This window comes from Ascaphus truei, chromosome 3 (assembly GCF_040206685.1).
Source record: "Ascaphus truei isolate aAscTru1 chromosome 3, aAscTru1.hap1, whole genome shotgun sequence".
NCBI classification, from domain to species: Eukaryota; Metazoa; Chordata; class Amphibia; order Anura; family Ascaphidae; genus Ascaphus; species Ascaphus truei.
Genome location: NC_134485.1, coordinates 211133296 through 211160039, shown reverse-complemented (window position 1 = coordinate 211160039; position 26744 = coordinate 211133296).

The window sequence follows — 26744 nt, the reverse complement described above, 5'->3', positions numbered from 1 at the left end:
CAGAGATATGGAGGGAATTACAATTTAAATTACTACATAGAGCATATTATGCGTTTGATCCAATACAAACAGATAGAAAAGGATCAAAATAAATGTCCGAAATGTCTGCTTATTAAAGCAGATCTAAAACACTGCCTATGGGAATGCCCATGCATATCTGATTTTTGGGACCAGGTTCTAATAATAATATATACATGACATGACAAAAGTGGAAACTGTGAAGGAACCTCTATCGGTTTTATTTGGGAACATGGAGGGGTGGAAAGAAGTTAATGGGGACTCAGAAATCCCAAGGATTGCTGAAATTATACTCCTGGCAGCTATAGAAAGTCTATAATGGAGCAATGGGTGAAGTATGACCCTCCAAACTTGGAAACGGTTAAAACATATCTCACTCGGCTAGTAGCCTTAGATAAAATGGAAACGGAGACCAATAAGGAACAAAAACCTGAGATTTTTTTTTACAAAATGGTAACCCTTTATTGACTCCCTACCACAGAGTGAAAAAGACCAACTATGTCAGGCTTTCAAGCACACATCCTGGAGTCTCTTGCGGCAAATTGCACAAGGTCATAGATGAGGTAAACAGAGGGAGAAAAGTATAGCTTAACCCCGTTGGGAGGAGGGGGGGTGTCGGGAGGAGGGGGGGTGTTGGGAGGAGGGGAGGGGAGGGGTGTCGGGAGGAGGGGAGGAGTGGTGTGGATGCCGGTAGGGGGGGTGAGTGAGGAGCAGGCTGGGACTCGGAGGGCCGCGTGGGCTAGGCCCAAAACTGATTATGCCGTGGAGGGCCGGTAGGTGTGGGGGCCTCGGGGGAGGGGAGGAAGTGGATGCCGGTGGAGGGGGATGGATGCCGGTGGTGGGAGGTAAGGAGCAGGTTGCGGCTGGACTCAGAGAGCTGTTGCTGGGGGACGTGTAGGGCTTCCGGCCACCTCTTCCTTCCTTCCTTCCTTCCCTCCCTCCCGATCGGGCGCGCGGCGGCCATTTTTTTTTTAAAATTAGCGCGACCCCGGGTATAGCGCGGTCGGATCAGGTGGCCCCCGAGGACCGCGCTATAACGGGGTTTAGCTGTACCTGGTTAAACAGGTATCAAGACAGGAGAACAGTATATCCCGAACCTAATGTCTGTAATATGTGTCTGACTAAAGTTATGTTTTGTACAATCTGTGAGTTAATTATTTAATTTCAAAATTGTGTATTTTTGTATTTTTGAGTTAAGTTTGAGCATCTGATTTATACCTTTTTACTTAAAAGAAAAAAATATATAAGTATAATTTAAACATGGAAAATTGTAAAGATGTGTTGAAATCTGTTATGTTTACCAGCAATGTTAGAAAATCAATAAAAAGAAAAATGAGGGGGGGGGGAAAAGCACAAGGAACTCTGTGAAATTGCAACATTAATTAATAAAATAAAAAGATGTAAAAAAAGACAAGTACCCGGGATTGCATATTAACCCTTTGGGTGCCCTTTAGATGTAGCTACTATGTCATGGGGTCTGGCACATCAGGGTCCCCATGGATTAGTAGCTACAGTACGTCATAATAATCTTGCTTGTTTTCCTAGGCGAGATCACGTTCCACATGATCTATCATCAAGTGGAATGTAAGGAGGCGGACTCCTCTTCCATTCTGTCATCAGTGCTCATCACGAGTGCTGGAGAGGCTGTGGCACTCTGGTGCCGTGGCTCCTCCTCTGACATTCAAAGGATTAAAGAGACTCATCAACAATAAGGGTCATATTTACTATGCAGAGCTATGCCTAGGTCATCTGATAGCGCATGGAAACATATAAACTCACACCAGTTAAGTATTTTGTAAGCAACATTGTTCCAGCCAAACATCAACATTTACAGTCAATAATAGAAGTCAGCTGACAAAAAGCGCACCAATAGTCTAGCAACTGTGTTTTTAGTGACCGTACCTACTTCACAACAATTTTTCAGCTGCTTAAAGCACTAGTACTCCCTTTTTAGTTCCATGAAATATATATATATATACCCATCAAGGTCGAAACAGCTGTCTGTGGGTGGTTTTCTGGGTATGCACCTTAACCCTGGCTGTGCTCAAAGCTGTGACCATGCAGCAAGCTTAAGCCTATAGGGAACCATGTTAAAAATGTTTTTTGAGGCAAAAAGTGACACTGTGTGCTCATTTGCATGTCATTTCCCAGAATCCCTTGCTGCAGTGGAAGTGCTGTATGCTGGGTGATAATGGGGAAAGGCGGGGTTGCAGACCTGCATAAGACATGCAGATGAGCATACAGTTGTATTTGCATATTTGCTTTCCTGTGGAGGGTTTTTGTCACTTTTTTTACTCACCATAACTTAACTCAGTATTATGGCACCTGAGTGCCAACTGCTATATATATATATATATATATATATATATATATATATATATATATATCAATGCAGCAGTTGGCACTCAGGTAGTTCAATAGGTGTAGGTGCTTGGCCCATATACAGTAGATAGAATAGAAAAATATTTCCCATAGGAAAAAAGAGGCAGCACTCTGTAGTAATCCAAAAATAGTATATTAAATATAAAAGGCACACATAGAGACCCAACATTTCGTTCCTCAAAGAGGGATCTTCTTCAGGGGGTGTTGACAGGGGGGCTTTCAAACAATGAATGAGACCAACATATATAGCCTAAAACCCAGTGCAGACACAGACCGAAGTAATTAAACAATCAAAATCCCAGTGAATCTGGAATATCCAGCAGCAGCTGACGTCATCCTGCAGGCAAAGTAATGAGGACCAATCAACAGAACTCCCTCGCCAGGTGCGCATGCGTGGCGGCATTAGGCTTGTTATATAGTAGGCGCTGGTGCGCGTGCGGGCACGCGCTCGGCCTTGCACGTGGTGTGCGTGTTTAGTTGCTCTAGTGCAAGCTGTGACATGCATGGCAAAGGGGCGTGGCTGTGACATCACAGCGGTACGCCACGCTGTGATTGGCTCGCAGAGCAAAAATACAAATTTCTTGTATTTTCACAGATCTGCCGCACCAACGCTCACAGCCATGCACGCTCACGTCTCAAGTATAGTAAATGCAGGCTCACACCCTGCAACAATCATTGACGTGTGCACGTACGGTAGCGCACGCACTATATTACAAGCCGTAGTGTTCCAAGTATGCGCCGCAGCGCGTCCCAGCAACAAGCTCAAACATCATGTCTAAGTGAGTGACTGACTAGTGCGCCCAGCGCATGCGCAAAGCCCACATATTCTCATTATTCAATTGCAACTCACTATTGCCATCTATGTGCATGCGTGGATATACCCCGCAGCACATTTATGATAACCGAGTGACTGTGTATGCGCGCCTGGAGAGGGAGTTCTGTTGGTTGGTCTTCATTACTTTGCCTGCAGGATGACGTCAGCTACTGCTGGATATTCCAGATTCACGGGGATTTTGATTGTTTAATTACTTTGGTCTGTGTCTGCACTGGGTTTTGGGCTATATATGTTGGTCTCATTCATTGTCAGCATTGTTTATATATGTATTCGGTGATGTGGGGTTATTTTAATATGTATGTTCTGGGAACGGGAGGATTTTTTATATGTATGGGGGGTATTTTATATGTATTGGGAGGTGTGGAGGTATTTTATATGCATTGGGAGGTGTGGGGGTATTTTTATATGTATTGGGTGGAGTGGGGGTATTTTTAATATGTATTTAGGGGGGAGTGGAGGTATTTTTTATATGTATGGGGGTATTTTACATGTATTCTGGGGATGGGGGTCTTTTTTATATGTATTGGGGGAGTGGGGGTATTTTTATATGTATTGGGAGAGTGGGGTTATTTCTTATATGTATTAGGGGGAGTAGGGGCATTTTTATATGTACGGGTATTGGGGGAGTGGGGTATTTTTATATGTATTGGGGATTGGGGTGTTTTTAAAAGTATTGGGGGGGTGATGTTTTATATGTATTGGGGGTGTGGAGGTGTTTTAATATGTATTGGGGGGATTTTTTTTCATATGTATTGGGGGTGGGTTTCTTTTTAATATGTATTAGGGGGTGGCTGGGTGTGTATTTTGTGGGCAGATTGAGTGAGTGGGGTAATTAACAGAAGGTGGGGGGCGAGTGAGAGAAGAGAGGGGGTAAGGGAGGGAGTGAGTGAGGAAAAGAGGGAGTAAGAGTGAGATGCAGGGGAGATAAATATATGTGAGGCGGGAGGGGGGTGAGTGAGGAAGAGGGACTGAGATGGTGGGGAGAGAAATACATGGGAAGAGTGGGGGAAATAGAGGGGGGGGAGTGAGGTATGAAATGGGGGGGGCTCACAATACCGCCAACATGGAGTGGGAGGCAGACATAACTCTACTTCTGGCCCACGGGTAATCTGTCTGCGGCCCTGTCCTCAACACTGGGTCTGCATGGTATTCACTGTCCCTGCATTTGGATTTGCATCCTTGCAGGCAGGACCCATGGTAGAGATACGTCCATCATCAGGGTACATATCCCATCACTCTGAGGAGTACCCTCCTTATTCCAAGGGATCAGAAGGGATTTGCATTTAGAACTGATCAGTATGGGCCAATCCCGCAGTGCTCCAGAATCCTTTAGTTAAAAGGATTCTCCCCGGAGTAACATGCACCCTCCTCTTTCAGGGCAGGCGACTAACCTCAGACCATTGCTATGGGATATGATTAGAAAGAGCACGTTCCCTAACTATAAAATAATAAAGATGACCAGGCATCCTTAAACATATAGCTCTACACATAAACATGACTTACTCTATGTACACTGAGATCTCTCCTCTGTGACTCCAGGGACCTGACTCTAGAAACTTCTACCCTCATTATATATACACACACCTACTAGTGACATCACTGGTCACCATGCCTACAGGGGGAGTGGTTTGGATTCTGCAAAGTCATCCTATACCAGGTGACAGGCTAAACACCTTCTATAAAGGTGGGAGTGAGTAGGTTTCTGGCTAGTAACCCTGTACTATGTGATGGGAGAGGGGTGTTACACTGTCTAAGCACATGTGACGGTTCAGGGGATTCCTCCTCCTCCATGTGTCCCCGTCACCGCTGTTTCCCCTGCCTCTGACTCTTCCTCCTTGCCTCCTCGTTCGTCTCTCCCTTCCTCCTCCCGCATCCGTCCCTCTGCGGCATGTAATGATGCGCCCCCAGTTGCCACGCGCGTTCCCCGCAAGGCGCGCGTATGTCCCCAAACACCCGATCCCCTCCTCTCACTGCTCGAGGCGTCCCTCTGTTTCCCCTCCGGTCACAGTACCTCCTTCTGTCACTCCTCCGGTTCCCTCTCCTCCCTCGGTGGGCGTCCCCGCGGCGCGGCGCTCCGCACGCTTCCTGACACAGCCTGTGCGCGCGCACCCTAACCTTACAGAGGGCGCGCACACACGCTCCTCTTGTAAACTCTCCCAGACTTCTGGCTCTGCCTCCCATGCTGTACAGGCCATTTCCCTCTCTGATTTACCTGTCTCCTCCCTCTTTCCTTCTCACCTATCCCTGCTGCCTCTCACTCCACCCTCTGCTCCTCCTCTCTCTCCCATTGGTGTTCCCTCCTTTATAGCCCCTGTCTGTCCTCTTACACTTTGCTCTGCATAGCTTCTTGTGACCCTGTGTGTGCAGTCCTATGCTTGGCTCTCCTGTCTCTTTCAGCGTTTGTTCCTGTCCCTGCTTACCTTTGGATCTCCCTGGCTTGAACTCTGCTTTGTACTGGATTACCCTGATCTCTCCTGCCCTTGAACCCTGCATCCGGATACAACGTCGCTGTCTTCTGTTACCCCTGGACTCTGGCTTACGAACATAACCATCCTGCTCTCTATTGCCCTGGACCCTGGCACACGGACATCACTAACCGAAATCTGTAACCCAAGGCGTTGCAAGTATATCTTAACCCTTTTTCTACAGGCCCGGCAACGCACTACCACACTCCGGGCACCCCCTCACTGCTGTGGGTGCGTGTTATAACCCTACCCACCTCAGTACTGGGGACCGGCCAGGTCTGCGGGCATACAGGCGTTACAGCACATCACATTAACCATTTAAGGTCCTTAAACTTTTAAGTGAATATAGTAATACTAAAGGGGATATATAAACATAGATATTAGAAAAAAGTAGCACTCCATTACACAATGGATTCTCTCTGGATGCAAACTGCATAAGGGGATACATATAGAAATATATAAAACAGGCACACCAGGACTGTGACTAATTACAAAAAAAAGTTCAATAATACATCAACGTTTCCAATTTGCACAGAAAAAGATTCCTGTGCAAGCCAAATTGTATTATGTTTATTATGTATTGTTCATTTCAGAAATTCCAATATTCTTATTGGCTGTTTTCACCAAATATATTTGAAGAGACTTCAGATTTTAAAGATGGCCATCCCTTTACTAGGGATCTTTTGCCGATATTATTTGATCATGAAATCTTTTTACTTTATCAGAAGAAGGCTCCTTTTATCGGTCTGATTTTTACATCACATGAGCTTCTCACACTGAAAATTTTAACGAAAAGAGGAAGAACAGTGGGACACGTCAGTCCATGTGTTATTTACAGAAACAATCCCTCTGATGAAAGCTCTACGTTACTTAGGTAAGAAATAAACAATGGGTGTCATTTCCTATTCCCCCTTCCTCTTTTTATTTCACAAAATTGGATCTTATTTTTCATTTTTAAACGTTCGTGTAAATCCTGGAGAAAGAATATCTGCACACACACAGTCCCTAGACCGGGCTGTCCTGTATTTGGGCACACTGTCCAGGAAAAAGTTAGAGATAATACTGGTCATGTGTCTGTCCAGTATTACCTCTCTGGACATAGTGACCTGACCGACTTGGGGGGCCGCAGGATTTCCACGAGCAGGGAGAGAGCAAGACGGTGCTACGGGGCTGGGCAGAATCTTCCAGCCTGGTTGGCTGCATTACCCAGCAGCAGCCAATTAGGATGAGGTGTCAGAAGCCTGGGGGTGGGGCCAAGGAGGAGGAAACAGCATGGAGCAGAGAGACTTGAGAGGTAAGAGTGTTTCAAGTGTATTGTGAAAGAATAGAGAGACTGCGTAGTAGAGCTGCGCACTACTGTCTGAGATGCCAGGAGGACTTACAAGCCAACCAAATCATTGCCGGTTCCAGATTCAACCCTACCGGATGTGACGTCCGGCGAGAATCACCTCCTCCACGGCGCGCGATAACCTGACGCTTTCAAACAACCCATTTTTCTATGTGCATTTTACAAATGTACATAATCTGAGTACATTTGTGTATTTTTTATATGATGAGATAAACTGTTTTATTGGTCTGCACCATCATCTGTTTCTGTCTTCATCCTGAGATACTGTCTTACTATGACATACTTCTGATATTAAGAAGAACCAACACCACCACTTTCATTGTACTGTACCTGCATTATATAATCAGACTGTTACACTGTGCTCACCACAAAAAAGGGGGAACCACGGAGCTGAGATGGGAATGGGTATAAACGCCACCCACAGTCATGAGGGCGCGTCTGGAGTGTAGGTAGAAAAAAGGGGAAGGGTCCTCAGGCGCGTTGCTCCACTTGTGGCTCCACGACGTGTAGAACGTATGAAATTGAAGGGAAGAAAGGGGAACCACAGTGAAAAAAAACACAAAGGTTATACACAATTCACTTCTTCATTTAGGGGAGGTGGGGGGGTAGACAATAAAAATTCACTTCTAGGAGGAGACACACTCACATCTAGTCTCCAGTAATGATTAGATGATTTCTCCTCTGTGGGTGATTGGATGGGGTGGGAATGAGGGGATGCCTCCTGGTATCTTCCTCAAGAAAATAAAAAGAAAGGGAAAAAAATAGTGTAATACGATTTATTAACAGGTAATAAAAAAAAGTTTTTAGGGGGCTCTAAATACTTGTTACCAGCCAACAAACTCCACTTCATTTTAAATAATGTATTCACTCTTGACATTTTTGATATGCTATTCAACAGTAACATTCCCCCCCCCTTTTTTATCTTCTTCCAAGACTAATAAATTTAATATTTTAAAGGACCTTTTATAGAAGTAATTATTTATATTTTAAAGTACATTTTAAATATGCAAGCTTGATAAAGTCCCTGCGAATAGCTATTTCTCTCCTAGAAAGCTCAAACTCATTTTCACTTTATATTCTGCTTTTAATATTATTCAGGGGGCTTGAAATTTTTAAGTATGCCACTTGTCAAAAAAGTTTTTAAGGTGTTAAAGTCAAAATGTTTATTTTTATTGTGTTCATATGTATTGCCAAAGATGTATTAACTGTTGCAACCCTGGAAAAGACATGTCCAACTGAGTGTAGAAACACAGCTAATGTGGCCTGCCAGAAACCAGCACATTCAGAGTTAACATGATGAAGCTGCAATGTATAAAAGACTGCTACTACCCTGATCTTGTCCACGTCACTGAGGAAGCAATAGCGAAACGCGTCTGACGTTTTTTGGTCACCGCAAGCCACCGTAGTGAGGAGTTTGACTTCCCTGCCATTTGGCCCAGCATCTTGCCGTCTGCGCATGCGCATGCGCAGCGGAGTAAAGTAGCTGTATATCGTGTGTGCAGAGGAGAAAGACAGCCGGAGAGGGATCCAGCCTGTGCACGGGCTTCTGGATATCCTCTCTGCAGCCTACTGAACTCAACACACAGACGAAAAAACCTGCCAACAGGGAACCAGCCAGGACAAGACACCCCAACCCGGAAAAGGGACGCGCTGTGGAGTCTGGCGACAGCTCCTTTCTATGCCAATAAATATTGGCCGCTTGTGAGTGTTAAATCTCTTTTTACTTACCTGTTAATAAATCGTATTACACTATTTTTTTCCCTTTCTTTTTATTTTCTTGAGGAAGATACCAGGAGGCATCCCCTCATTCCCACCCCATCCAATCACCCACAGAGGAGAAATCATCTAATCATTACTGGAGACTAGATGTGAGTGTGTCTCCTCCTAGAAGTGAATTTTTATTGTCTACCCCCCCACCTCCCCCTAAATGAAGAAGTGAATTGTATATAACCTTTGTGTTGTTTTTCACTGTGGTTCCCCTTTCTTCCCTTCAATTTCATACGTTCTACACATCGTGGAGCCACAAGTGGAGCAACGCACCTGAGGACCCTTCCCCTTTTTTCTACCTACACCTGTACAGAGGTTGGTGAATCACCTCTGAGAGACTCGGGCAGCGAATCTCCTTTTGTGGAAAGCTGAAGCCACACATTGAACAGTAGGATATTTTTTTTGGCGCAACTTCTCTTTTCTTGCTAAAACTGTCTGGAGTGTAGGTTGGTCGACGTAGCCGGGTCGGGGTCATCGCTATACTTGCCGAGGTCAGGGTAGGAGAGGTCCGGATCGGATCGTTGGCTTTACTATTAGCCGTGATCAGGGGTGGAGAGTGGAGAGTTGTCGTTGTCCGAATGCCGAGGTCAGGGTAGGAGAAATGCGGATGGTCAGGAGTAGCCGGAGTCAGGAGTACGGAGGTGCAGAATCCAAGAAACAAGCTTGGTCGGTACACCAACATGGTTCAGCAAGGCATGGCAAGACTGTGGAGGCAGAGTTGAGGAAAACAGCAACGTAACATTAACTATGCTCAGCCGATGTGCCAGTGGCATAGCTGAGCATGTAAAGAAGTGAGTGGCCAATGGGAGAAGAGGTGGAATGGAGGTGTATCCTCAGCGGGAGCAGGGATAGAAAGAGGTGCAGGAAACAGGTGTAGGCTATGTAACAGATTAAACCTGTTGAGGCGAAGCTTGTGTGCATTGCGCACACATCACGTGCACGCCGCTCACCGCTGGTGCGTGACCGCAAACCGGAGGCGAGATCCTCCACCAGTGTCTTCAGCAGGGAGCCGGGCTCGCGCCTGTGCATTGCGCTGGGGGGGGGAAGCGCAGGTCCTGAGGACGTGCCGTCGGGAGTGGGGAGTGCGGAGGACGGAAAAGTTAAGGCGGGAGCGCGCAGAGGGCGGCGTGACTCCTGGTTCCTTACACAGACACACTGTGAGTAGAAAATTGAAAGGAGCCAAGATTTCCTTTCCCTCTTTCACAAACACTACACAGTTGTGCACTAGATTTCCTATTCTCTTTTTTGGGTGATCCGTGTATATGCTCCAAACAAACAAATTCCCACAAATTCCCATCAGAGATTCAAACAAATTCCCATCAGAGGTTTTGTGAATTTACAGATCACTAGAACAACAGATATAACCTTTTGTATACTTTGGTATATTTTCACTTCACTATAGCACTTCACTGTGTATTCTACATGATTTAATCACTATAAATAATTGATATCACTCACTGTGTATATATCACTGTTTTTTGGGTCACTTACAGTATATGTGCACTCTAGTGTGAAGCACCTTGACAAATCATTTTTTTGTTATCTAGGTAGTAGAACCAGTGCAGGATGTAATTTCTCTCCAGAATGACTTGGATAGACTGGAAACTTGGCAGGTAAATGGCAGATGAGGTTTAATACAGATAAATGTAAGGTTATGCATTTGGGAAGCAAGAATAAACAGGTGACTTACACATTAAATGGGAATAAATTGGAGGAATCCTTAATGGAGAAGGATTTTGGAGTGCTTGTAGAGAACAGGCTTAGCAATAGTACCAAAAGTCATGCAGTATCTGCAAAGGCAAACAAGATCTTACAGTATCTTGCATCAAACGGGCAATGGATGGAAGGGAAGAACATAATTATGCCCCTTTACAAAGCATTAGTAAGACCACACCTTGAATATGGAGTACAATTTTGAGAACCACTCCATAGAAAAGACATTATGGAACTAGAGAGGGTGCAGAGAAGAGCCACCGCATTAATAAAGTGGATGGACAATCTATCTTATGAGGAGAGGCTAGCTAAATTAGATTTGTTTATATTAGAAAAGAGGCGTCTAAGAGGGGATATGATAACTATATACAAATATATTCGGGAACAATACAAGGAGCTTTCAAGGGCAGTACAAAGGCCACAGGGTCATCCCTTAAGGTTAGAAGAAAGTAGATTTCACCAGCAACAATGGAAAGGAGTTTTTGTTTACAGTAAGGGTAGTTAAAATGTGGAATTCATTACCCACGGAAACTGATGGCATATACAATTGATATCTTCAAAAAAAGGTTGGATATCTTTTTAGAAAGGAAAGGTATACAGGGATATACCAAATAAGTAAACAAGGGAAGGATGTTGATCCAGGGAGAAATCTGATTGCCAATATTTGGAGAAAATTGTAAGTCCCATATAACAGGACTTACTAGAACTTCAAAATGGGGCACTCAGAAATGGGTACAAAAATAGTAAATGTTTATTGAACAAGCATATGAAAGAGGACAAAACAGACGTACTATAATAAAAACACTAAAAAACATATAGTGGAACATCTCCTTTAAACATTGTAAATGCAGGAATGTGCAAGTAACAATAAAGTGATACTAGAAGCGCCTCTGTGTGTAACAGATGATGGAGAAAATTCCTATATTGAGCCCTAGCTATAGCCCTAGCTAAATGCTAACGGTGGAGGTTTTTTGTTGCCTTTTTCACCCACCATAACTTAAAAAATATATACATGCATATACTGTAGGCTACAACAATGTAATTAGAGCAAAGCCTGGTGGAACTGCAGCAACATAGAAACAAAATGATCCAATATATACAAAGTATCAACCCTGTTCTCTATTGATGTAACAAATCTATCCTAGAACAAAGGTGAACATAGAATATAATGCACATGGAACATGGGTAGCATATAAGGGATAGTATAGCAATTTGTAAGTAATAAAGTACCTTCTTGATAAATCAGAAACTAAGGGGCCTATGCACTAAGCATTCATAAGCCACTTATCGAGCACTTATCACCCAAAATGCCTACTCCGATTCTGTAAGCGGCGATAAGTGCGCGATAAATGACTGAATCTCCCAACATTTTTGGTTTAATTTTTTTTTTAAATCGCTGACTGAGTGACGAGGAGCCACTTTTCGCCGCTTTTCGGCAGGTTCATAAACTTGTGCAATTCTAGTAGCAGCGATTAGATTATCGACGCCTATTGTGGCTCTAGAACGGCGAATTTCAGTTCAAATCATCACACCAGGAAAATTGGGCGTGATGGTGTTGGAAACCTGCATAGGAGCGGCGAGGCGGGACTTAGAAAAAAATTGCTTTTTTCCTGCATCGGATTGATGCCGGGGGTCTCCGGAGCTGATATCCATTAATATCAGTACCGGAGACCCCCGGCATCAATCCCATGCAATTAAAATGCATTTACAGTCAACTTCATTACCTTAACCGCTAAGGCAATGAAGGCATTAAATCCTCCTGCTACCCACCAAGGGCCAAATACCCCCTTCACCCACCCCCGCTACCCACAATAAACATAAAAAAATGTAATAACCGACAATACAGAACCCACCCCCTGTACCCCCACATAAAACCACTATTTATTTATTTTAACACAGGATTGATTCCAGAGGCCGGCGGGGGTCCTCGGGTTGTCCCCATGGGTGTTTAGGGGTCCTCGGGTGGTCCCCGTGGGACCCCGCTGGCATGCTGTTATAAAAAGAATAATGTGGCCCACATTTCCATAAATACACCTCCCCCCAACAAACACATAAAGTACAGTAATGTGCAAACTAACTACTATCCAGACATGGATAATACTCATTTGCACATTATTAAAGCAAACATTAGCCACTCAGCAATAATAATGTAAATAAAAACCTTTCCACTTACCCCTGCCATTATGAAGGGCGTCCTCATCACCATACTGCAGGGCCATGTCCTCCGTTGCCAGAAATACATGAAATAAAACAATCTAATGGCCCTGTAACAGGGGACTTAAGCTGTTCAGAAACTTGCCTCTAATCCAGCAGTGTGCTGGTTAATTGACCAGTACCTGGCTGATTAGAGGTGTTAGAAAAGGCCTGTCTGTGAGACAGGTAGTGAGACTCCTTAGCACACCTGTGAGCTGAACAAGGAGACAGACAACTTGAGCCTGCCAGAAGAGACTGCACACTGCCAGCAAGACACAGGGGAAACCTGGAGAACAAAGAAGCCTTCCCCTACAAGAGACAGATAAGACTTTCCTTTCTAAGACTTTTTGTATATCTGCACATATCAAGATATATGTTTGGGGCTGGGAGACATGCTAATCTAAAGGGAGTTGTGGACTGCATAGGTTTCACTAGAAATACTCCCAAGTGGAACAGAAGCTGTGTTTGACCCCTTATTTGCATACGTTTGGATGATTTTCTTGTGTTAAAGAAACAGGCGCAATAAAAGCCTTATTTAATTTCACCTTAAAAAAGTCTCCATTGCATACCTCTGCACATGTCCACTTTCATATGGTGTCAGAAGTGGGATGAGAGGTGGCCCTTGAAGTTAAAAGGGGTCCGGAGATTGCCTGTGAATTTTTTTTGTGCTTTTTGCCTACAAACAGCCTGAGCAACATAAACAAAGATCTCATGCAGCAGAGACCAGAATTAAAGGGATACACATCCAGGCAGGAAATCTACACTGCACTGAAGAAAGCCACAAAACCACAGATGGACTCTTTTCCCCAAACCCAAGATGGGGGAAGAGAGAGACTGCTGAAGCAGGTAAACCTTACTTGCCTATCACAATAAAGTGTAAAATGGTCGTTGAAATAGGGGTTTTGCCTTCCAGCCGTAGTCAGGGTTCAAGAAGTAAGTTAGCCGTTAAAAGGGATCGGCGTTTGTTGTTTTCAAATGTTTCGCTGAAGCAGTGAATACAAATGGTGACCCACGAGCAGTACTGATTCTGCAACTAAAGGCTACCACACCGCATAGGGCTACCAGCTGTGAATGGAGTATATGCAGAAAAGTGTGAAAATTGATGCAAGACTGTGCTGAAGCAGGGGAATTTTCAGCAAACAAGTGCTGAGGATAAAATTGCCCTACCAGGGAAAAAGGAATTGCTGATCTGTGTAAAAGGTATCCCAAAGCCAATTGCTGAGTGTTGAGTCGCCCTGCCGGGAGTGAAAGAAATATTCCACTGCAAAGAATATATTTTTTTTTTCTGCAAGTAAAGTCTATCTATGTATCTTGGGAGTAAAACAGGCACCCAAAGTGGGAAGAGTGAATGCCATAAAACCCAAAGATGAGACTGAAAATTACTAAACTCAAGCAGAAAACCAAATGCCTTTGCTGAAGCCAGAAAATGGGCAGCTAGCAAGCATTGTATTTAAAGAAATAGAACCCTGGGAATGTAAAATGGCCACCCAGCTGAAGTCAAATACTTACTCTGCTAAAATAGGGAAGAAAATGTGTTCCTGGTGTAAAGAACCCCACCACACGGAGCAGTGTCCCTTCAGGCCTTATTTAGACGATGAGAGTGAATGCATGCACAGCACTGCTAATATTGTAAAACTTACCCAAGGGAAGAAAAAGTCTACAGAGAGGCCTGTGAGAGCTACGACCTCTACAAGAAAAATATGCCCACCTGTAGGACTACAACCATTTGGGGTTCTAGCAAATACAGTGGCAACAGCTACAATAGCGCCTCCTGAGGTCAGGAAGAAAAATACACCTGATAGCCCCAAAATGGAGGACAAGATGCAGCGTTCCTGTAATGAACCCTACCCCACGGAAGAGTGGCCCTTCCAGTCCGATGAGGAGGAAGACATCGCTTATGTGGAACCCAAACCAAGACACACCCACAAAACACCCCAAGAATGGTGGGGGTGCCTGAACTCGGTACGAACCGAAAAGACCGCTCCCTATGATGATGAATATGATCGGCAGGAGAAAGAGCGGGAGCAGCGGATCACCGAATATTTCCGTCAGCTATTACAGTTGCAAGAAAAGCCGGGTGGATCCAGTGATGCTGCTAAAATTTCAAATGAAGATGGAGACCCCAGTATCCCTGAGGGGACGGTGTCATCCAAAACAAAAAGGCGAAAAAAGAAAAGCGGTTCTTCACTTACCATGGAAAGAACAGACACATCGGCAGATCTTGCGGAGGAAAAGGGGGTCCGAAATGCCCTGCAGCTTAGAGAAAATGGAGAAGTCGTCCCGCGGATGACCGAATATCCAGAGGGCCCAAGGCAGAAGTTGTGTACCCCAAAGAAGTGTCTGTCCGGTGGTAATAGTGAGAAACCCTCAACCAACCATCCCAGGGAAGCGGAGCCGAATCGGTGAGTGACGATCCCTTGACCAGCCCTGGGGATGCCCTGAAGGTTGCCAGGTGTGACTGTGATCTGCTCCGGGAACAATTGAAACTGAAGAAGGATGATTACGCAGAGCTACTGAAAAATAACGTGAATCTACAGAAAGATGTGCTCACAATGTACTCTTTGGCCAGGACAGAATTGGACGATCTCAAGACTGAGCTAGATACTGCAAACTCTACTATTACCGCCATGGATGAAAAGCAGAGCTAATCTGATAAAATGATAGCTAAGCTGAAGCGGAAGTATGAGGAGGCACTGAAGGAGATGACAGTCTTTCAGCAAGAGGTTCACACTCTTCGCGTAGAGCTGAATGCCTCACAACAGGAGGTCAACAGTGTCTGGACAAAGGTGGACGTATCTCAGAAGGAGGTTCATACACTCCGCAGAGCACTGGATGCCTCACATCATGAGATCAACAGCTGCCGCACAGAACTGGAAGTCTCCAGAAAATAACTTCACAGTCTCACTGAGTTGCTGGACATTTCAAAGAAAAGTGTCCTCCATCTTAATTTAGATCTCAAAGTCTCTCAGAAGGAGCATCAGTACCTAAACCTGGAGATGGAAGTCTCACGCCAGGAGACAGCCCGCCTCCAAGAAGATGTGCAAAAATGGAAGGTGAACTGCAAGGAGGCCCTGAATAGTACAGAGACTGGAAAAGGAGAAAATTTAAGATTAAAAAAAGAAAATTCGTAGTTGACAAACCATGTCAATGGAAAGAATGAAAAGCTGCACAAGCTTGAAAAAATAAAGAAACGGTTGGAAGATGAAAAATTTGAAGCAGAGCACCGACTGCAGAACCAACTGCAAGGTCTGCATACACACTTCCAGAATGCCGAGGAGAAGCAGCGAACTCTGCAGAAAGAACATCTGCAGGCTGCTAAGGAAATAGAAGTGCTGCAGGACCGTCTGATTACCCGGTGTGTCCTCGCAAAGCAGCAGGATAAACTGAAGGCTACCCTGACCATCACCAAAGCATCGCTAGAGGCTAAGCTTAGAGGCCAGGTGACTCGGTACAAGAGGGAGCGCAAAAAGGTCCAGAAACTGAGACGAGTATCTGCGGCCCAAGCGAAGAAGTTCACAGTGCTCCACAAAATAAAGAATGATAGGTGGAAGCAAGCTCAGAGAAAGATCAGGGAAAAAATAAAGACCCTGAAAGGATAATGGCAGGAAACACTCAAGAAACAGAGTGAGACTCTGCAGCCCAGTAACCTACAGATGCCTCCAATACGGGAAAAGGTATTGGCTCTGTCCAAGCATCAGGATCCCACAGTAACTAAGGCCCGTGAGGACAAGGGTACAGTGAGAGCTGGGGACACCACTCACCTTCAAAACAAGATTACGAAGTTTGAGCCACCTAAGAAAGCACTAGCCAAACCTGCAACCGCCCAACAGGCAACAAACAGAGGTAGGAGTGCAGAATCAAAGCCCGAAGAATCCTTAGCTGAGGAAGCTGAAAAGATAGGACATTCTCTGGAAATGGAGCTGGAATCGCAACTCAATCCCAAAGAAGCTGAACTGGCGACTACATTGAATGGGAAAAGCGCAGGAAGACAGCTTCAAGAACTCAGGGCTCAAGTGGCTGTTGGGCGCTCTTGTGATACCAGGAAATGGACATTTGGTGCTAAAGTTGAGCATATGGGAAGGATGGCGAGAGAGAGCGATTTGCATAGGCGCTCTGCGACTGTCGCCATACAGTCTGCCTACAAAAAGAGGAGTGCCCGACACAGGGGAAAGCTCAGGACCACGTGGTCAGTAAAAGACTATACTTAGGAAAAGTTCTCCTTGAGCGACTGAGGACTGCTGATCTCAAACACCTTTGGAGGAGACACTACTAAACTGGAGGAAGGGCTCCAATCCCAGCAGGACTGAGGGTTCTCCTCCATCCACTCTCATTCAAGTCACAGAGATATCTCGAATGAGAGTGGAAGGATGGGCTTTGGCTGTGGCAAGCCCGAGCTTCCCACAAACAAAGGAGGTATGTAACAGGGGACTTACCCTGTTCAGAAAACTTGCCTCTAATCCAGCAGTGTGCTGGTGAATTGACCAGCACCTGGATGATTAGAGGTGTTAGAAAAACCCTGTCTCTGAGACAGGAAGTGAGACTCCTTAGCACACCTGTGAGCTGAACAAGGAGACAGACGTCTTGAGCCTGCCAGAATAGACTGCACGCTGCCAGCAAGACACAGGGGAAAGTACTTCTAAACCTGGAGAACAAAGAAGCCTTCCCCTACAAGAGACAGATAAGACTTTCCTTTCTAAGACTTTTTGTATATCTGCACATATCAAGATATATGTTTGGGGCTGGGAGACATGCTATTCTAAAGGGAGTTGTGGATTGCATAGATTTCACTAGAAATACTCCCAAGTGGAACAGAAGCTTTGTTTGACCCCTTATTTGCATACGTTTGGATGATTTTCTTGTGTTAAAGAAACAGGCGCAATAAAAGCCTTATTTAATTTCACCTTAAAAAAGTCTCCATTGCATACCTCTGCACATGTCCTCTTACAGGCCCCTAACCCCTTAATCACCAAGCGGTTAAAAAACGCTACAGTAATTACGGGATTATCCCCCGTCCCCCGCTCGCCACCCGGGAGGCCTAACCACCCGCCCCGGACCCACTAAACCGACCCTGTACCCATTGATTGGGATAGTGGTACATCATACCCATATAATATGGGCAGGGGTAAGTGAAAAGGTTTTTATTTACATTATTATTGCTGAGTGGCTAATGTTTGTTTTAATAATGTGCAAATGAGCTATTATCCATATCTTGATAACAGTTAGTTTGCACATTACTGTACTGTGTTTGTTGGGGCGGGGGGAGGTGTATTTATTGAAATGTATGGCACATTAATTTTTTTCCAACAGGATTCGTACCGCAGGTCAGCGTGGATCCATGGGGACCACCCAAGGACCACCAAACACTCGTTGGGACCCCCGCAGGCCTCTGATATGAATCCTGTTGTTTAATAAATAAATTATGGTTTTATGTGGGGGCAAAGGAGGTGGGTTGTGTATTGGTGATTATAACATATTGTTATGTTTATTGGGAGCAGAGGTGGTGAGTGAAGGGCCAAGTACCCGCTTCGCTCACCCCCTCTGCCCTTAATAAAGCTGGTATTATCCCTTAACCCCTTCATTGCCTTATCCGCTAAAGGTAATGAAGCTGCTTTAATTCAATTTTTATTACTAGTGTAGATGAGCAGTGGGTGTCCGGAGCAGAACCTTGTTGATTTGAGGTCCGGGGACCCCCTGCTTCTCGAGATACAGGCCCCGTTATGGGGTGCCGGTATCTCCTATGCATGTAAATGTCCCGCGTCACGTGACCGGGACATTTCAATGCAGAGGAGATACCGGCACCCCATAACAGAGGCCTGTATCTCGGGAAGCAGGGTGTCCCCGGACCTGAAATCAACGCGGTTCTGCTCCGAAGACCCCCTGCTCATCTACATTAGTAATATAAATTAAATTAAAAAACATTTATTTGGGGCGAGATTTGTGCAGGGAGAGGCGGCTCTCTGAGCAGCTCTCTCTGTAGCAGAAAGAACTCGCTGGGTAAGGCTTTTTGAGGGGGTCGATCTTCACATCGCCCGTTTTGTGAATTTTGCTATCGAAGGTAATCGAGGCTTTCTGAATACCATGATAGCAATGCTCACAAAAACGGCGATTTAAATGGCCCGGTGATTTTTTTTAAAGAACCTTTAGTGTATAAGCCCCAAAGGCACTAAGGACACTTATAACAAAATCTCCAAAGTGAATAGAAACCTAGAGCTAAGTAGCTCTGTAAGTACGTCTATACAGTATATGCAATGCCTATGAATAAATCTGAGAGCTGCCAGTAATCAGACATAATTTAAACTTCAAGTTCAAGCCTGTGATCTGCTGATAAAGATCGGTGGCTAGCCCAGTGCATGAGTTACCCTATTAACGCCAAACGACATCAGTGGTATACGTTGGTATATTGGTACAGAAGCAGCGGACGTTATTCGAACACTTCACGCAGTGTATACCTCGGAATACCCATGTGATGGCGCACGATTTCTTCCAACCGTACCGCTTAAAACGTGAGTGCAGGCGAGTGCATAAAATGGCATTTTAGTGTTCTGGCTTTTAAACACCTAAAATTGACAAAGTAGCACAGTACGGTACACATTACAATTCATTAATTTCATTGCACACAATCCATGAAATTCAAACAAAGTAACCGCGATAAACACGTGTGCCTGGGACGATTGGCCGCGTTAATGCCGTGTGGAGTACAGCAGCGCAAACGAAAATGGCTCCGTGATTTGCTCGAATAACGGCCGCTGCATCTGTAGAAGTGCTCTTTCAGCCCCTTTTGTGTTGCCAATATTTGGAGTCAGGAAGGAATTTATTTTCTCCCTTATGAGATATCATTAGATGATATTTTACTGTTTTTTTTTCGTTTGCCTTCGTCTGGATCAATATACTGTAAGTATCAAACATAGGATAAAGTATCTGTCGTCTAAATTTAGCATAGATTGAACTTGATAGACGTATGTCTTTTTTCAACCTCGTCTACTATATCTAACTATATCTATATATCTGACTTAATCTATACTGTATGTAGCCATGTGTAAAATTGGTGTACAGATCTCTCTCATGCTGGCAGTAATCCTGGTAAGGAGGCAGGGTTGCCAGTAACTATCATGGAGGTTTGCCCTCAAAACCTGGTGAAGTGTCATATGTAGCAAAGGAAGTGACAGCATGCTTTGTGTCCACTGTTAGTGACACAGAGGTGGGTCTTTCTGGAGTCTATATATTACACAGCACTGCCTAAAGTTAGTCAGTCGGTTTAAGGGTTCTTAGTCAGTTCTAAGAGTGTGAGGTTCAAGGTTAAGCTCTGCTGGTTAGAGTGGCAAGTGACAAGCTGAATACACACTGTGTCCAGGGACCTGGCATAGCTGGTGATCTCCCTTAGGGGAGAGGTGGAGAGCAACTCAATTAAGAGAGGAGGAACCTTCTGCATGGAGTACCTCAAAGAAATGAGCGGCGAAGTGTCGGCCACTATGATGGGCAGTCTGCCACGTAACATGCTATTAAAGATGCCCTGGTTCAAGAGATCCTTCCTGAGTGAGTTTGGAGTTATTCCCCAGGAAGATGCACCAAGGTGTTCCCCGTCAGACACTCCTCCCTGCAGCCGTAGGGATCCTGATGGGGTGGAGGTGATGTACCAAATGTGAGTAAGACTCAGAACACTACCTCAGACGCCTGTCATGGTGATATTCCCCATTACCAACCCGTGGGAGATTCAGGAGTCCTGTTGCCAGCAGGTGCACCACAACACACGTACATGTAATTGGGAGCAGATTACACCCACAGGGGCCAATATGAGATTGGGTGGGGGTCTGACAGTTACATGTATATACGAAGAAGAAGATAATCCAGGCACCTGGACTTCTCAATAAGTGATTTCATTCAGCTAAGAAATTACCAACGTTTCGACTACCACGCAGTCTTTGTCAAGGTGTCACCCAATCAGGCAGTCGAAACGTTGGTCGTTTGTTAGCTGAATGAAACCATTTATTGAGAAGTCTGTGTGCCTGGATTATCTTCTTCTTAGTATATACCTATTGGGACCTGCAGGACCAACCCAGATTCTGCGAGCACCAGCAGCTGATGTGTTTGTTGCAGAAATGAGATGTGTGCCAGTTAAACCTCTCTTGATTGACTATATCTATATATATACACACACACACACACTTATTGATTAGATTATTTTATTTAGAAAAGGAGTGTGTTATAGGCTGGAATAGAGTTCACCTTACTGGGTGTTTTAGGGAATGTCCTATCTGATTTGACAAGACTGTATAGGGAGGTGCAGTAGATAGAATCCTGCTGGAGTAGAGCACGTGTGGATAAATGTATAGTGATGAACTGTAAGAAGCGGTAGAAGTCAGAATTATTCTTATTTATTTAGAGTATTTATTCATGTACTGAACGCTGTGCAAAATGAATTATGATTATTGGTTAAACAATGCTAATGAAGACCATGGCCACATGTCAAGAGATAGGGGGAAGTGCTGGAAATATAAGTGGAAACAGTGTGAGAAATCCTGCTTTGTATAATGGGCAACAAACGGACACAACAGAATTTAATGTGAGTGCTTTTGAAATAACCGAACAAAAAAGGCTGGTTGTTGTTAAGATTCTGCATACGATATAGAGAAAGTTTATCACGCTTAGCTCAGGGTTAACAGAGGGTGAGCTGGCGTTGGTGAATGTAGTGTTGAATGACTTCCTCGAGGATCATTTTTAGTATAGTTTTCATAAAGGTTGATTGTGTTTCTGGCAAATAAAGGATGGCAGAGAGTTCCACAGGAAGCTACTGCAAGAGAGAGCCCGTTCACGGGACAGAGCTGTGAAGACAGCTAAATAGAGAGGAGACGGAATGAAGACAAGATGAAATGGACTTGGGTTATGCCTTGAAAGGAGATCTTCAAAAGAATCACATGATTTAAAAAGAGCAAGAAAGGGATTTGAAGAGGGGGTTGACCGAGATTAATGTATCAGGCATTGAGATGTCGACTACACTGTTTAGAAAGCATCTTTACAGAAATCTTATAATTGTATGCAAGATGGAATTACTGTTAATTTATTACACTTTCCTAAATCTCTCACAACATATTTGTAGTTGAATCATATTTTTGACACAATAATCTATGGTTGATTATATGAAGACCTGCAAGATTTCACTCACTAGGAACGGGTCTCATTTATTCCAGCCCAGTTCTGAACAATGTGACTTACTTTGGACTGTTATGTCTAGTTCATCAGAAGCAAATCTCACTTATATTTAAGCCTTGTATATACCATGAAAATCACTACAATTCCATTCAAATATGATTTTGTTTTTCATTGGACAGCTATACCTCTGTGTTTTATGCTAACATTTTACTGTGGACAGGAATCCTGTCACAGTCGAAAATATTTAAATGTTATTTTATAGACATTGTAACTATCTTGTTTTTGAGATATGTGTACCACGTTTTGGGGAATACCCTTCGTCTGATAAAAAAAAGATCTTCCAGCCTGATGAAGGGTATTCCCCCAAAATGTTGTGCATACATCTGCAAAATAAAATAATAAATACGTATATGACTACATTAAAATATTTTAGAGTGTGATAGGATTGCTGTGTTTCTTATCTCCTTCCCGTGTTTGAGGATTCCTGCCGTCCTGCATCTGCACCAACACTGATCAATAAGAAGAGTGCAACCTCCACCCTCTTGTTTTATACAGACGTTTTACTGAGTCAGATCCAAAAAGATCTGCAGAGGTTGGAGCTTCTCTTCTCTGAAAAATAGCTACTGCATGAGGCAGCTCTGAAGTTGGTATTTCTAAACAGCATGCTGAAATTGTACGTGTACTGTACACTGTTATTATTAAGTGAATGTCTCACTTCCTTCCCCTCCGCTGCCAAGGCAAAGGTAAAAGAATTATAATTAATGTGTATCCCACGTGCCAGATCTCCAGACCACATTCAGTTGGCTGACATTCTAAAATCTGATGTGTGAAATTTTCACACCATGAACCATGTGAACTTGACCCTTGGTTTAGAATAATAAAAAAAAATTGCAAGTATTATTTCATTTTGCCAAAACTCACAATATTGATCCAGACTCTGAGATAGGGATTTTGGGAGAGGGAGAGATATTATTTTTCGAAGAGTACCCATTGACTGAGATATATGGGAAATAAGCAAAGAAGGGTGGGTAGCCTTGTTGGTTCTTTCTTCCATTTGTAGTAACAAATGAGGGAGAGGGAGTAGGTGGTAATGTATGATACCTTTAATTGGACCAACAAGTAGTTGAAATGTTACAAGCTTTCAAACCTCTCGGGTCCTTCATCGGGTGTGGCAGAAATGCAGAAACCATACCTGATGAAGCACCCCGAGAGGTTCGAAAGCTTGTAACATTTCAACTACTTGTTAGTCCAATAAAAGCTATCATACAGTACCACCTACTCCCTCTCCCTCCTTTGTTACTACATGGGAAATACACAAAACAGAGGGGATAGGGAGTGATCAACTTAAACCTTACTAATTAACAAAATATTCCATACGATAATTATAAGTGGGTGCAAACTGTGAACTGAAAGCGAATCAGTAAAGTAGGGGACGCAAAATGATTGTGTCACAAAGAAAATTCACTTAAGGCCACACCTCTTTAATAAAATGTAACCTTGATTATTTTATTTTACTTAAAACATATATTACCGAGTGTTCATGTAATTGTAATAAAAAAATATTAAACATAAACAAGACAGAGCAGTGGCAATCCCTAATGTATATATTGCCACTCATATACATAAATAGCAATGAGATGGTGGGGATGGAAACTGCAGATCAGCAAGGTGGGTATAACCACCAATATCAGCAGTGGAACACAGGCAGTATTGTTAATATGACATTTTTGGCCAAAATTTGGTCCCTAACGCTAATATAAATTCTTAGTAACCTAATTAAAAGTAATAACAGGAAGAATGAACTTTGCAACTAATATTGACAGATTTACTATAAATCATTCTTCCTGTTATTACACAGGTTACTAAGAATTTATATTAGCATTAGGGACCCCTGAATTGTGGTCTGCCGTGAAGTTGGCTCAGGGGCTTACAACAATTTTGGCCAAAAATGTCAAACTAAAACACCATTTTACTTATAAATATTTATACACTAGCTGAGAGACCCGGCGTTGCCCGGGATGTAAATGCGTAATAGGTAGTATTATTTATAAATCGTGGAACAATAGGTGACTATTTGTTGTAAAGGTTGGATAATAATGTTGAAAAGAAAGATGGAAGAAAATGTAATACGATGTTGTATAAAACTGGTTTATTGTAAACACACCACAGTACAATGTATATTTTGGTGACATAAGTGATGTGAAAATGTGAGGCGTGTGTCCTGCTAGGGTGTGAGCGTGTGTGAGGCGGCGGGTGGGTGTTCAGTACGTGTGGCGCGTGGGTAGTGAGTGCTGGCTGTGGGTCGGGGTCCTGCTAGGGTGTGAGGCGGCGGGTGGGTGTTCAGTACGGGTGGCGCGTGGGTAGTGAGTGCTGGCTGTGGGTCGGGGTCCTGCTAGGGTGTGAGGCGGCGGGTGTGTGGCGAGTGCGGGTGACAGCTGGTCAGTGATATTGTTGCGTAGGGGCAGGATGCGGCAGGTGTGTGTCGAGTGTGTGGGGTAGGTGAGAGGCGGCGGGTGTGTTTCGAGTGTGGCAGGTCTGTTTAGTGCGTGCGGCGGCTGTGTGGCGCGGGGATGTGAGCGGTGGGCGGGTGAAAGGCAGAAGTGCGGGTGGGAGAAAGGCAGAGGCGGGAGGGCGGACGAAAGGCGTTGAAGGAGGGGAGGGGAGGTGAGGTCGGAGGGGTGGTGGAGGGTGGTGAGGGGAGGTGAGGATGGGTGGTGGGGGATGGTGAGGGGGGGGCGGAGGGGAGGTGAAGGGGGGGCGGAGGGGAGGTGAAGGGGGGGCGGAGGGGAGGTGAAGGGGGAGAGGTGAAGGGGGGGTGACGGGAGGTGGAGGGGGTTGCCGGGAGGTGAAGGGAGGGGGGGGGTGACAGGAGGTGATGGGAGGGGGGGTGACAGGAGGCGAAGGGGGGGGTGGTGACAGGAGGTGAAGGGAGGAAGGGAAGGGGGAGGTGGAGGAGAGGGAGGAGGGGAAGGGGGGAGGTGGGTGAAGGGGGTAAAGGTGGGGGAGGGGAAAAGGGGGTAAAGGTGGGGGAGGAGGGAAAGGGGGAAAGAGGGGTGGAGGGGGAAAGAGGGGTGGAGGGGGGAAAGAGGGGTGGAGGGGGGAAAGAGGGGTGGAGGGGGGAAGAGGGGTGGAGGGGTGGAGGGGGGGGAGAGGGGGGATGGGGAAAGGTGGATGTGGAGGAGGGGAAGTGAGGAGGGTAAGGGGGGAGGTGAGGAGAGTAAGGGGGGAGGTGAGGAGGGGAAGGGGGGAGGGGAAGGGGGGGGCGGAGGTGGAGGAGGGGGGAGGTGGAGGGGGGAGATGGAGGAGGGGAAGGGGGGAGATGGAGGAGGGGAAGTGGTGGGAAGAGGGGGGAGGTGGTGGGAAGGGGGGAAGAGGGGGGAGGTGGGGGGAAGAGGGGGGAGGTGGGGGGAAGAGGGGGGAGGTGGTGGGAAGGGGGGAAGAGGGGGGAGGTGGTGGGAAGGGGGGAGGTGGTGGGAAGGGGGGAGGAGGGGGGAGGTGGTGGGAAGGGGGGAGGAGGTGGGAAGGGGGGAGGGGGTGGGAAGGGGGGAGGTGGTGGGAAGGGGGGAGGGGGAGGATGTGGGAAGGGGGGGGAGGAGGGGGGAGGGGGAGGAGGGGAGAGGGGAGGAGGGGGGAGGTGGTGGGAAGGGGGGGAGGTGGTGGGAAGGGGGTGGAGGTGGTGGGAAGGGGGGGAGGTGGTGGGAAGAGGGGGGGAGGTGGTGGGAATGGGGTGGGAAGGTGGGAAGGGGGAGGAGGTGGTGGGAAGGTGGGAAGGGGGGGGGCGGTGGAAAGGAGGGGGGAGGTGGGAAGGGGGGGAGGTGGTGGGAGGTTGTAAGGGGGAGTGAAGGGGGGTGAAGGGGGGTGGAGGGGAGGTGAAGGAGGGGGGTGGAGGGGAGGTGAAGGGGGGGGGTGGAGGGGAGGTGAAAGGGGGGGGTGGAGGGGGGGTGGAGGGGAGGTGAAGGGGGGGGGGGTGGAGGGGAAGTGAAGGGGGGGGTGGAGGGGGGGTGGAGGGGAGGTGAAGGGGGGGGGGTGGAGGGGAAGTGAAGGGGGGGGGGTGGAGGGGAGGTTAAGGGGGGGTGGAGGGGAGGTGAAGGGGGGGTGAAGTGGAGGGGAGGTGGAGGGGATGTGGAAGGGAGGGGAAGTGTAGTGAGGGGTGGGTGAGGGGAGGTGGAGGGGGGGTGGAGGGGACGTGAAGGGGGGGCGGAGGGGAGGTGAAGGGGGGGTGAAGGGGGAGAGGTGAAGGGAGGTGGAGGGGGTTGCCGGGAGGTGAAGGGAGGGGGGGGGTGACAGGAGGTGAAGGGAGGGGGGGTGACAGGAGGCGAAGGGGGGGGGGTGACAGGAAGTGAAGGGAGGAAGGGAAGGGGGAGGTGGAGGAGAGGAAGGGGGAAGAGGGAGGTGGGGGAGGAGGGGAAGGGGGGAGGAGGGGGAAAGGGTGAAGGGGGGGAGGTAAGGGTGAAGGGGGGGAGGGGTGAAGGGGGAAAGGGGGTAAAGGTGGGGGAGGGGAAAAGGGGGGAAAGGTGGGGGAGGAGGGAAAGGGGGGAAAGAGGGGGGAAGGGGGGAAAGTGGGGCGGAGGGGGAAAGAGGGGTGGAGGGGGGAAGGGGGTGGAGGGGGGAAGGGGGTGGAGGGGGGGAAGAGGGGAGAGGGGGGATGGGGAAAGGGGGAGGTGGAGGAGGGGAAGTGAGGAGGGTAAGGGGGGAGGTGAGGAGGGTAAGGGGGGAGGTGAGGAGGGGAATGGGGGGAGGAGGGGAAGGGGGGGGAGGAGGGGAAGGGGGGGAGGAGGGGAAGGGGGGAAGAGGGGGGTGGTGGTGGGAAGGGGGGAGGAGGGGGGAGGTGGTGGGAAGGGGGAGGGGGGAGGAGGGGGGGTGAAGGGGGGGGGGG